Source organism: Piliocolobus tephrosceles, chromosome 2, assembly GCF_002776525.5.
Source record: "Piliocolobus tephrosceles isolate RC106 chromosome 2, ASM277652v3, whole genome shotgun sequence".
In the NCBI taxonomy this organism is placed as follows: domain Eukaryota; kingdom Metazoa; phylum Chordata; class Mammalia; order Primates; family Cercopithecidae; genus Piliocolobus; species Piliocolobus tephrosceles.
The window spans coordinates 63,090,402-63,103,842 of record NC_045435.1 but is presented as its reverse complement, the minus strand read 5'-3'; positions in this window follow the sequence as shown (position 1 = coordinate 63,103,842).

Genomic DNA, 13,441 nt, shown 5'->3' with positions numbered 1-13,441 from the left:
TGCTCTGCAATGTTCAATGTCTAGCAGCATCTCTGGTCACTACCTACTAGATGCCAGTAGCACTCCTGCCCCTCTCCAGTTGTGACAAACAGTAATATGTCCAGAGATTGCTAGGTGTCCCCTGGGTGGCAAAATTGCTCCTGGATGAGAACTACTATTCTAGAGAAGAGATCCTGAAGTTGAGTTCTATGAACTATTGGGTAGGACATGTATGCGTGCACCCCCTAAAATAATGTGAAAATGTTGTTATGTATACATGCATTGCTTTGGGGAGAGGGCCTACAACTTTCATTATATTCTCAAGGAGGCCAATGGCTCAGCCAGGTTAAAAGCCATTGCTCTAGAATTTTCAAGCTGCTTTTCAACTGTTTACCATGTTTCCCTTTAACCTCCTATACACCTTGAACTTAATAGGCAGAGAGGCTGATTAAGAGCACTGCTTAATGACTATGCAAGTTTTAATCAAGTGTTCAAGTCTAATAAACTAGAATTGCTATGAGGCTCACAAAACAAGCCTTTTGATATTTTCGAGAGCTGCTATAAATATGGAAATTGAGGATGGTATTCTTGTGCCTTATAACTTAACAATCAATCCACTTAACAAAGGAGAATCAAATTGCAGTTTTGAAACTCTAAATGCAGTAGTAATTGGATGAAAAGTAGGAAGAGAAACTCTCATAAACATATGACTTTAAAATGGTCTCAAGTGAATATATACCGGCAGGAAAATTTGAATTATAAAAAAGAAATAAGATGGATGTAAGCCTGACTGAACTGAATTTAATGGTCGATGTTCTCACTTACTTAATCACATAATGCCACTACTTGGGACTCTATATTACTGAAGCAAATCATTTGTTGCATCCAAAGGGAGCCATAATAATGCAAAATGTGCCATGAAATACCCAATTAAATTATTTTAACACATTGGAGATTGTGGGCCAGTGCACGTGTCCTAGTCATCTCTCAGCCTGACAGTCTGTAGGGTCTGATCTGTGTTTAATATCTGGTTTGTATTTCTCCACTCTGGCGTGTATGTGTGTGTGTGCGTGCGTGTGTGCGCGCGCACATACGCACGTGTACGTGGGTATTCACTGCTCAGCTCTAGCTCAGAAGATGTTTGAGTACAGCACAGCTGGGAATATAAGGAATAAAAATAATCTATAGATAAGACAGTCACTTCCCTGAGCACTCCTAGGGGAAGCTGGGAACATAGCATAAGTGGAACTCGGAAATGAGGTTTCCTGAACTTTCTACCATGGCAGAAGCTTATTGCAAGTGAATCTGCCAGGGACATGTATCTTGCTAAGTGATAAAATAGAGTTGTCTGCTGGAAACAAATATTTCAGTTGCTTGCATTAGTTTGAGGCAGGGATGGGGGAGAATGTACAAAACTCCCATTTTCACCTGTAAATTGCCTTAATTCTAATTATTCTATATTACAACTAAGGATGAACCACATATAGTTTAAATATATGTTTTTTGAATATAAAAGTCATATGTATTTATTATATAAAAATATAAAAAAGAAAATGAGAATTTTCTAGGACATTACCACCAAAAGACAACCACTCAATATATTTCCTTTTCATCTGTGCCAGAATCTAAAAAACTTAAAAAATTTTTTATTAATACAGAAAGCTGTGATAATAGCGTGCAATGCTTAGGTACAGAGATAGTAACCATTCATTTTTGAATATAAATGTTCCTGTTTATTCCCCTCAAAGACCCTTGCACACATACATATATGTAAATGAGATGTTGTCCACCTAATATTCTATCATGGATATCTTTCCAAGCCAATAGTCAGGTCCATGTTTGCACAATAAAGCTTTATTGTTTTCATATAAAAAAGCCTGTTGGTTGCATGCGGTGGCTCACGCCTATAGTCCTAGCACTTTGGGAGGACAAGGTAGGCGAATAACTTGAGGTCAGGAGTTCGAGACCAGTCTGGCCAACATGGTGAAACCCCATCTCTACTAAAAATACAAAAATTAGCCGTGTGTGGTGGCAGGTGCCTGTAATCCCAGCGACTAGGGAGGCTGAGACAGGAGACTCGCTTGAACCTGGGAGGCAGAGGTAGCAGTAAGCTGAGATGGTGCCACTGCACTCCAGCCTGGGTGAAACAGCGAGACTCCATCTCAAAAAAAAAAAAAAAAAAAAAAGGAAAAAAGCCTGCTGGGGGAGGTGGGAAGAGAGGAGACATGTAGATAGGTTCAGAAAAGAGAATAATACCTCAGGCCCACCATTCACATTAACAATGTGCACATTGAAAAACACATATATGTCCATTTATTGGATTTTACAGAAATGGGATTCGACTTAACTCTTCTAGAGAGCCAGCTGTCATGTGCTCTGTGCTTTTATGCAAATTATAAAAAGGCGCCCTCTTCCTGGTGTATACAGCTCTCATCTACCTCCCTGGGTTTGTGCAAGATTCAAGCTGCTCAAATATAGGCGGCACCTCTGCTGTTTCATAATTTGATCTTTTCAGTTAGCAATGTGTGGAACACATCTGTCATCATATATGGAGATACTACTACTGCCACCACCATATCCACATCACTACTACAAGAAGGAACACTTAATTATAGTGCTTATCTCACTCTACGTACTGTTCTGAGAGTTTTAGAAGTTCTTAAACAACTATGTAGTAGGTACTATTATTTCTCCATTTTATAGATGGAAGGAATGAGACATACATAATTAAGTCACTTGTCCAAAGTCATCCAGCTAGTGAGTAGCGGGACTAGGATTTGAACCTGGCAGTCTAGTTTATGAGTCTGTGTTTTTAACTACTCTGCAATTCTAATTAATCTCTTTTTGGCAATGTCTTCCCCCCCCCCCGCCTTTTAAAACAATGTTGCAGTGAACATTTTTCCTTAGGATAATTTTCTACTTAGTTTTTATTTAATAAACACTATTAAATAACACCAAATGCCTGACACTGCTCTAAGTACTTTATAAAAATTAATTCACTTAATTCTCATAACAATGCTAGGAGTCAGGATTTATTACAAACTTCATACTGTATGTGAGCCACAGAGAGGGTAACTAGAATAAATGCCAGAGCTGGGATGACAGTCTGGGCACTTTGGCTGACGGGTCTTTCCTTAACCATCAATTTATATAGCTTCTTCCTCTCTTCAAGAAGCAAGGAAGCATCATGGACCATTATTTGGATATAAAACTACGGGGTTGTATGGAAGAAAGAGTATACTAACATATATGTATTCTCTTTTGTTCTAGTGATCTTTTTCTATGCATATGAAAATATAATTAAGATTATACTGAATACCCAAATTTATCCAATAATTAATTTCCTTATTAAAAATTATTTAGAAACTAAGATAAAAATTAAATTTCTAATGATAAACCATCCAGAGATAATCGTTAATATTTGCAATAGGCTTTACAGTATTTTTTATGGAAGTATAAATATACACATATTAAATGTAAAATTGCTACCCTTCTTGCAATGAAAATGAGTTTTGACATTAAATAGACTTTAAAACTATAGATTTTATTGCAGCCAGAACAGTGAATTATAAAGATGAATTATAGTATATTTAACAAGCCAATTATTGAAACAGGTTACTTCCAGGTTTAGGGTTTTTGCTGGAAAAAACAGGGATGAACCCCTTCATACATTATTCTTGGTGTGACTTTCTATTAAGGTAGATTCCTGGAAGAGAAATAATTAGGTCAAAGACTATAAGTATTTCAGGGCTTTAGAGATACAACTTTTAGTTAGCTTGCAACATTTTTTCTAATTTACTAAAAACTATTCACAAGTACCATTTTACTCTTTGAATAATATATAGGTATATAGTTACTGTACCTTACTTAATCATTTTGCTCCAGTGTGATGACTTCTATTTAGACTGCTGTTGATAATTTAAAGTTAATATCCCCTTTTGATAACTATTAATATCTTACACCTCCTTTAACGTAATTTTTAGACAGCATTTGAATCATTGATAATTTTAGGAATAAAAAATCATTTTGATTTTGAAAAATTATTTCCCAGCCTGAAAATTTTCCTTTAGCATTTCTTGGAATTCAGGTCTGATGGCGACAAATTCTTTTACTTTTCTTACATCTGAAAATGTTTTTAATTTGTCATCAATTTTTTTTTACTATATGTGCCAAAGTGAATACTTGTCTTCATTCTTGAAAGATATTTTAGTTGGATATAGAACTTTCTTTGGACAGTTGTGTGTGTGTGTGTGTGTGTGTGTGTGTTAAATTCAGGACTTTACAGATGTTGTTCCACTGTCTTCTGGACTCCATAGTTGCTGATGAGGAGTCTGTGATCATGTTCCTCCCTTATATGTAATGTGTCATTTTCCTCTGGCTGCTTTCAAGATTTTCTCCTTATTTTTGGCTCTCAGCAGTTTTGTTATGATGTGATAGGCATAATTTTCTTTGTGTTTATGCTGCTCGAGATTTGCTTAGTTTTGGAAAGGTGTAAATATATAATTTTAACCAAATGAGGGAAAATTTGAATTATATGTATTAAAATATTTTTCTACCCATCTTTTTCTTTGTCTCTCACTCCCTCCCTCGCTCTTATTTCCTTCTAAGACTATAATTATACAAAAACTAGACAATATGTTATTTCAAAGTTCTCTGAGGCTCTATATTTTTCTTCAATCTAAAATTGAAGAAATTTTTCTTCAATCTAAAATTGAAGAAATTTTTCTTCAATCTTTTGATCTAAAATTTCACAAAGTCCTCTGCCATCTCCATTTTCTGTTAAGCCCCTGTACTGACTTTTATTTTTATTTTATTTATTTATTTTTTTGAGACAGGCTGGAGTGCAGTGGCACATTCTCGGCTCACTGCAACCTCCACCTCCTGGGTTCAAGTGATTCTTGTGCCTCAGCATCCCAAGTAGCTGTGATTACAGGAGGACACCATCATGCTCGGCTTATTTTTGTATTTTTAGTAGAGATGGGGTTTTGCCATGTTGACAGGCTGTTCTTGAACTCCTGACCTCAAGTGATCTGCCTGCCTTGGCCTCCCAAAGTGTAGAGATTATAGGCATGAGCCACTGCACTTGGCCTATGCTTACTTTAATGTTGCAGTTTTCAGTGAGAAGATTTCCATTTGGTTCTTTTAAAATTTAAAAATTTATTTTGTATTTATTTTTGAGACAGGATCTCACTCTGTCCCCCAGGCTGGAGTGCAGTAGTATGATCATAGTTCTCTGCAGCCTCAGTCTCCCAGGCTCAAGCAATCCTGCCTCAGCTTCTTGAGTAGCTGGGACTACAGGCATGTGCCCCACACCTGGCTATTTTTTAAAAAATAGAGATGAAGTCTCGCTGTGTTGCCAAGGCTGGTCTCAGACCCCTGGCCTCAAGAGATCCTCCCATCTCAGCCTCCCAAAGTGCTAGGATTACAGGCATGAGCCACCATGTTTGGTGTTGGTTCTTTTTGTTAAAAGTAATTTCCATTTTTCTTCTCATTCATTATAAGCAACATTTTCTTTACTTCATTGGCAATAGTTAGAATAGCTGCTTCAAATTCTTTTCAATTCCAACATCTAGGTCATCTCAGGATTGGTCTCCATTTATTGTCTCTACTCTTGAGACTGGATCACAGTTTCTAATTCTTTACCTGTTGAGTAACTTTGGATTGTATCCTGGATACACATTGGACACTATCATATTCCTCTGAAGAGCATTGGTGTTTTGTTTTATCAAGCCATTAACTTGGTTGAACTGAAATTATAAACTCTGGCCCAGGTGTGGTGGCTCACGCCTGTAATTCTAGCACTTTGGGAGGCGGAGGTGGGCGGATTACGAGGTCAGGAGTTTCGGACCAGCCTGGACAATATGGTGAAACCCCATCTTACTAAAAATACAAAAATTAGCCAGGGGTGGTGGCATGTGCCTGTAGTCCCAGCTACTCGGGAAGCTGAGGCAGAAGAATCACTTGAACCTGGGAGGCGGAGGTTGCAGTGAGCTGAGATGGTGCCACTGTACTCCAGCCTGGGCGACAGAGTGAGACTGTCTCAAAATAAAAAAACAAAAAACTCTTGTCTTTTGAGCATCAGCTCAAATCTCAGTTCAATTCTGTATCCTTGTCTAGGCTGTTTCAAAATCTGCTCTGTGCATACTTAGTTCACAGGTCAGACACACACTTGGGTAGAGTACATAGGCAGAAATTGGAGTTCTCCCTTTTGGCTTTCTCGTCTCAAAAACTCTCTCCTTACTTTCTAGTGGCTATGATGGCCTCAGACTCTGTTCTCCTGTTCTTCAGGTCAGAAAAATCATAATTCCTCTTGCAGGGTTTTATCTACTCGATGTGGAGCTGACTTTAGCTTGCCTTCAGGCTTAAAGCCATAGAGACTGTGGCACAGTCATAGCTCACTGCAGCCTCAATCTCCCAGGTTCAAGCAATCTTCCTGCCTCAGCCTCCTGAGTAGCTGGGACTAAAGGCACATGCCACCACGCCTGGCTAATTGTTTTGATTTTTAATAGAGATGAGGTCTTGCTATATTGCCTAGGCTCATTTTTTGCCTTTCTTTTCTTCCAGGTTTTGACTATCCTCCTGAATATGTTTTTGTTCACTCTCCAGTACCTTCAGGTCATTGTTCTTTTTTTTGTGTGTGTGTGTGTTTTATCCAGAGTTTATAGCTGTTATGTTTGGTTTCTGTTAGGAGCTGATTTCTGTTAGGAGTCTCTTTTGCCAGACCAGAAGCTGGACTCTGACACCTTCTAAGGAAGTAATATAATTTATCTTCCAACAGTTGAACCTCTGAGGCAGGTTATACCCACAAACTTCAATAGCACTTTTTTTGGTAGTACTTATGGGATTTATTATTAAATAACTATTTGCATACTTATTTGTTTAACACGTCTTTCCCATGAGAGCCTGGAATCCTGTGATCTCAGTACCTAGCCCTGGTACATAGTGGCAGCCCATTAAATATTTGTTGAGATGAATACGAACAGGAGCTGACGAGGCCTAAGTCAGGACAAAGCCACTGAACGTAGAAAGAACAGGATATGTTTCAGGGAAACCAGAGAAAGCTGTAAGGGAATTTACTTCTTGGCTAGATGATTCGGGGCAGTGAGGAAGCTGGAGGAGCAAGCCTCCAGGATTCTAGTTGGAGTTACTTGGCGGATGGTTAATACACATAGGACAGGTACAAGAGAGCTGTGCTTTAAGACCGGGTGTTCCAAGCATTGAGAAAAATTATTCTTTGGTCTCTGCATGTTGAGGAATCCTCCTAATTTGTGATTAGCATTTAACCTGCCCTCAGCCCATTTTTGTCTGGGATTGAGATTCAAGAAGGAGCAGTAACCAAGTTTCTAATTCTTCTCTCTGTTCAGGTGCAGCTGGATCTGCTGAGAGAAACGAGCAGGTCTAGAATCCAGGGAGTCTATTAAGAAAGGGTGTTTCTCTATGATAAGAAGCTGAGTGTTGAAATGTAATCCTCCAAATCTTTGTCTCCCCAGGACTCCATTAAATTGTTCCTATTAGCGTGATTGCACCAAGATACCACAAGAGCAGGGAACGATTAGAAAACCTGAAAATGAGGGGAGAGATTTCGGAAGCTATGCCTCAGCCATGATTTAGGAGTTTCACTAAATTCATAAGTGGAAATGTCTGACAGCCTCAGAACCTGAAATCTTTCATCTTCCTCGTGGAATACAAGCTCGATTGTGCAGTAAAATGAAAACCGGTGGTGAACACTGCAGTACAGTTCACGTTCCCTTAGTAGCGAGGTTGGGATGAGAGCATAATTACTCCTAGAAATGCTGTCCTGGGCCTCCTTTCCTCTACACGGCCACGAGAAAGGCAGCATCTATTACCTGATTCTAGGGCACTAGCCAAAGGTTTTCCATTAGCACCTTTGATTGCATCTGGAGTCACAGGCTTTCAGCTAATTTTTCAATGAGGAGTTGTTGTTTTTCAAACCTCAGTTAAGACATTTAGCACCAGGAACACCTCCGCTGAGGGACTCACCCTGCAATTAAGAAAAACAGGTTTCCAAGGGAGAGAAAGCTTTGTTGTGAGCTGTAAGTTGCAGAAGGATTTCTGTTGCCACTTCTGTGTTGAGGCGGTCCTCATCAGGATGTCTGGTTCTCTGCCACCCACCCCCACAGCTATGCACTAGGGGACTGATTACCTTGTAGTAAGGGGGAGTTAGAAGTGGAAACGAGGTGATGAAGGATGCAACAAGTCCAGCAACTGGATAGGGACTTGCAGAAACAGACTTTAGTGCATTCATAGTATTTTGCACAACAGAACAATGTTGCTAACCAAATGTCAATGACCCTCACCTGTGGACTCCTTCCTATGCAAGCAGCTAATTCTGGGGGTCCCAGGGGCCATATCTGGTGAGCACTCTAATCACACCTCCTTTGCTCCTCTGCACCACCCGCCTCATCGCATCCCATCCTATGCATCGCAGGGTGCAGCCTGGTCCAGCCAAATAGGCACCACAGACACTCTGAGGTGCTCTTCTGAGCACTGAAGTTGCTCTCCTGTTCCCCACTGTGGTCTGCCTGAGTCTGCAAGGTCCCAAGGCTCCCTCTTCAATTCCCTCTATAACGCAAGCCTGTGTGTGCCCAGAGCTCCATGAGGTTCTTCCTGAAAACAGCCCCTGCATGTCTCCCCGGCTACCTTGCTCTCTGTAGTTGTGGTTGTCACAGCGGAGCCCTACAGCCAGCTTTCTGTAGACACTGAGGTCTAGACTGCGCCCCAGACCACTGAAATTAGGATCCCGTGGCGTAGGCCTTGGTATTGTAATTTATAAGCTCCCCAGGTGACTCTAATGGTCGTGGGGGCCGAGCACCAGGGCTCTGCAAGACGCAGGTCAGAACCTGACCTCTGGCTGGGCTGGGCAGGGCAGAGGATTGCTGCTTCCTTGTCTCCCCATCTCCAGTCCCAGATGCCTGCAGGTCTCTTTCCTCCCACACAGTTAGATGTCTGCCTTTGCATGGTCCTGGCGATAACTCACCAGCTTGGCTAGAGGCCAGACTTTGGATTCCAGTTTACTCGTAAACGTTGTAAGTAGCAATTTCAAGTACTTCTTTTGTTCTCTGCTGATAAATGTGGTGTGAAGCTGTGAGCTCGGTGTCTTACGGATAGGAAAAAATGTGGAGTGGAAGGCTTAACATAGCCACAGAATCCATTTCTGGCGGTATGACCTTCAGTCACTTAAACCATATGAACCTCAGTTTTCTTACCCGTAAAGTGGGAATGCTGTAGTAGTATCTACCTTGTGGAGCAGAAAGTGGGTGATGTATACAAAAACATTCTGTATTAAGTAAGACTATGAAAAAGCAACACCTTGCTATTTGATGATTATCCAGCTGGTCTTGTAGATCTGGGACTTGAACCTAATACAGTGAGTATCACTGACTCATCATGAATTCATTACCGCTATTGGAAAAGCTATTCTGGGCCGGGTGCAGTGGCTCATGCCTGTAATCCTGGCACTTTGGGAGGCTGGTCATTTGAAGTCAGGAGTTTGAGACCATCCTGACTAACATGGTGAAACTCCGTCTCTACTAAAAAGACAAAAAAGGCCGGGCGCGGTGGCTCAAGCCTGTAATCCCAGCACTTTGGGAGGCCGAGACGGGCGGATCACAAGGTCAGGAGATCGAGACCATCCTGGCTAACACGGTGAAACCCCATCTCTACTAAAAAATACAAAAAACTAGCCGGGCGAGGTGGCGGGCGCCTGTAGTCCCAGCTACTCGGGAGGCTGAGGCAGGAGAATGGCGTAAACCCGGGAGGCGGAGGTTGCAGTGAGCTGAGATCCGGCCACTGCACTCCAGCCTGGGCGACAGAGCGAGACTCCATCTCAAAAAAAAAAAAAAAAAAAAAGACAAAAAAATTAGCCCAGCGTGGTGGTGCATGCCTGTAATCTCAGCTACTTGGGCGGTTAAGGCAGGGGAATTGCTGGCACCTGGGAGGCAGAGGTTGCAGTGATGAACAATGATGAAGATTGTGCCACTGCACTCCAGCCTGGGTGACAGAGCGAGACTCCATCTCAAAAAACAAAGCTATTCTCAGCACATGTCCTGGTGATGAAACCTTAATGCCTCATGCCTTGTCTTTGTAAACGGGGAGCAGCTTTATCACTATTGTTTACTTCTGAGATATTCTATAATAGTACCATTTTCTATTGGCATAATTGTTCATCTTCCCAGTACCAGAAATTCTGGCGCTGGAATATTCTCATTTTTCTAGAAAGGTACCATCTAGACCAGAGGCTCTCAAATATTTGCCGTAACAGAATCACCTGGAAGGTGTGTTAAAACAGATGACTGGGCCCCAACCCCAGAGTTTCTGATAGAGTAGATTTGAGTGCGGCCCAGTAATTTGAATTTCTAACAAGCTCCCAGGTGAAGTTGATGCTGCTAGTTCAGGGAACCCACATGGAGAACCACTGTGTAGACTTTCTCTATAGGTTGTCACAGCATAACCTCTAGGCCAGTGTTTTTATCCTTAGCTTCACCTTAAAATTGCCGGGAGAGCTTTTAAAAATACTGACCCCTTGGACTCACCCCACACTGATGGAATTGGTGTCTGTAGGTGGGGCCAGGGCATCACGATTTTTTAAAATGCTCTGCTCCAAGGGTGGTTTCAACGTGCAGCCAGAGGTGAGAAGCACTGTTTTGGCCTAAATCACATTTCCATGCTTCCAGTCTTGTGCCCTATCACTCATTCTCTCTCAGCAGCAGAGGTTATTTTTAAAATGTGAATTAGCCAATATCACAGCATTTCTCTGCTTCAAACAACTTCATTTACTTTCCCATGTGCTCATGTACTGACCTCCAGACTCTGCTAAATCTACTCCCTTCTGACACTGCAGCCGCACTCTGTCTTCGCATCTCACATATGCACCAGCACATGGGCCTCCTTTCTGTTCCTCCAACAGGTCGAGCCCTGCCCCATGCCAGGTCTTGGCCCTTGTCTTCTCTGGATGGGCTGCTCCTTCCTTCTGTTCTTTGAGCATCAGCTCAAATGTTGCCTTTCTAGAGAGGCCTTCTTTGGCCATCCGTGTTTACATGGCCACCACATAGATTTGTGCAGCTTAAGGGCTGTACAATTCCATGGGGCCCCCTTCATATCATGGTTACGCTCTCATATTTCTTTGTCTACCGTCTTTGTAGCCCTGATCAAATTTTAATGTCTTATTTATTTACTTGATTACTAGTGTATAATCTGTCTCCCAAACTAGAAATTGGCTTCCAGAGGGTAAGGACTGTGTCTGCCTCAGTCACTGCTGTTCAAGGTCCCTGCCAGGTAATAGGTCCACAGATATATTTGTTGAATAAATGAATCCTTTAAGTCAGGGACCGCAGGTACTTTGTTCTGTGACAACTGCCGCAAGGGATCAGCAACTCCAGACAAACCTGAAGATAGATTTTTATGGCCGTTGGGCTATATCTGGGGACACTGGAGGCCAAGCTGGCTTCCTCTTGCTCTGAGTCGACTTCTCAGTGTTGGCCCATCACAGCCTAGGTCAGACAGTGGTGGGAGGGACTGGCAGAGCAGCACCCACACTGTGCTTGGCAGGGAGACATGACAGGTAAAGATTAAGGAGCCCTGGAATGCTTCTCTTACGGGGGGTGGAGCTGGAGAAGTGTCAGTAATTGATAATTGCTCATTTTAAATGGAGGGTTTATAGGCTAATCTCAATTAATTGTTTCTGAAAGTAGTAAAATTAGGCAAGGAGGCCATCCGCGATGATGACTCGTGAGGGGCGGCTGCAGAGACAGGCGATGAGCATCGCGGAGGTCAGAGCCGTCTGCATGTGAAGGGCATCGTGTGCCCAGAACGAGGGGTCCTGGCTGAAGCATAGTCTTTCAAGGAGCCTAAATGGCAATTGCAAGGTTGCACTTCTAGTGTAAGGAAAGGCTCAGAGGACAGAATCCTGTGCTGCAGAGAAGGAATGTAGAGTCACAAAGGGTCAGAGCTGAAAATCTGGTCATCAGAAGCAAGCAGGTCCTCTTTCTACAGATTTTTTTTCCTTCTTAAGCACAAAGAAGTTTTTCACAATTGATACATACCCCTATACTTTTTGCAGGTGCAATATTTTCTCCTAGGATTCATACAAAGTAGTGCATAATGCAAATTTCTATGCAAAACTGAAGTAAGATGGAAAGAAATGAACAACTCATAATTATCCTTGAATTTCAGGATAATAGGAAACATTGTCCAAAATGTAGCTACCCACCCGTACTTATCAAGTCAGTGAATGTGTTAGGCACATATTATTCAAAATTTTTGGTGGGGCATAGTGGCTCATGCCTGTGATCCCAGCACTTTGTGGGGTTAGTCCTGAGGTCAGTATTTTTAAAAGCTCTCCAGGCCAAGGTGGACAGATCACTTGAGCCCAGGAGTTTAGGAGCAGCCTGGGCAACATGGTGGAACGTCATCTCTACAAAAAAAAAAAAAAAAAAAAAGAAAAGAAAATTAGTTGGGGATGGTAGTGTGTATATGCAGTCCCAACCTATTTGGGAGGCTAAGGTGGGAGGATAACTTTAGCCTGGGAGCTGGGGGTTGGAGTAAGCTAACACCACTGTACTCTAGCCTGGGTGGCAGAGTGAGATCCTGTCTGAAAAATAAAAATTTAATAGTAAATTAGAAAATGTCACTAGGACATCAGACCTGTGTGTTTGCCTCCGTATAGTGGTATAAAGTCACCTGTGCAAGTAAATTTAGATAGAAAAGTATGAGTTGATTTTAAAGAACACAAACAACTACAACATAAAGTAAGAAGATAAAGCAAAAGTATGAGTTGATTTTAAAGAACACAAACAACTACAACATAAAGTAAGAAGATAAAGCAACAACTACATAGGGGCTTGAGAATTACCAGAAACTAGGATTAGTGCATTCAGACCTAGGCAAATGATTAAGCATTTTTTTTCTTTGTTTTATGAATGGAATTGTGAGGAAAATTGCTTTGCTACACACATCTTCAGCATAAAAATTTGAGAAGAGTGGGATTAACTGGCACCTTTGATGACCTGTTTCTTCTTTGAATGGACTGGATGTTTCTTAAGGGAGGTTCGGGGAGGAGGGCAGAAAAGCAAGGAGACTCTGCTTAATCAACTGGATTAGCCTAATCAGTTCTGGCTTTCTGATTGATAGAAGACAGATGCTGCCATCAGATGATGCTAGCTTCCTCCAAAAGTCTGCACTGCCTCTGGATACAACCTGGAAATCCTTTCTAGCATCCTTTGACCCTGACAGGAAGACAAAGTTGGCAAGGCTCAGCAAAGGCAATCTTTTCCTACGTTTAAAATTTAAAGCGCGCTTTAAAATTCTTATTTGCACTAGCCACCTTCAAATGCTTAATAGCATCATGTAGCTAGTAGCTACCATATTAGACAGCACAAACAAGGAATATTTGTTCCTGAAAAGGTTCATTGGCCAGTTGTGAATCAATGAATTCTTTTCGAAA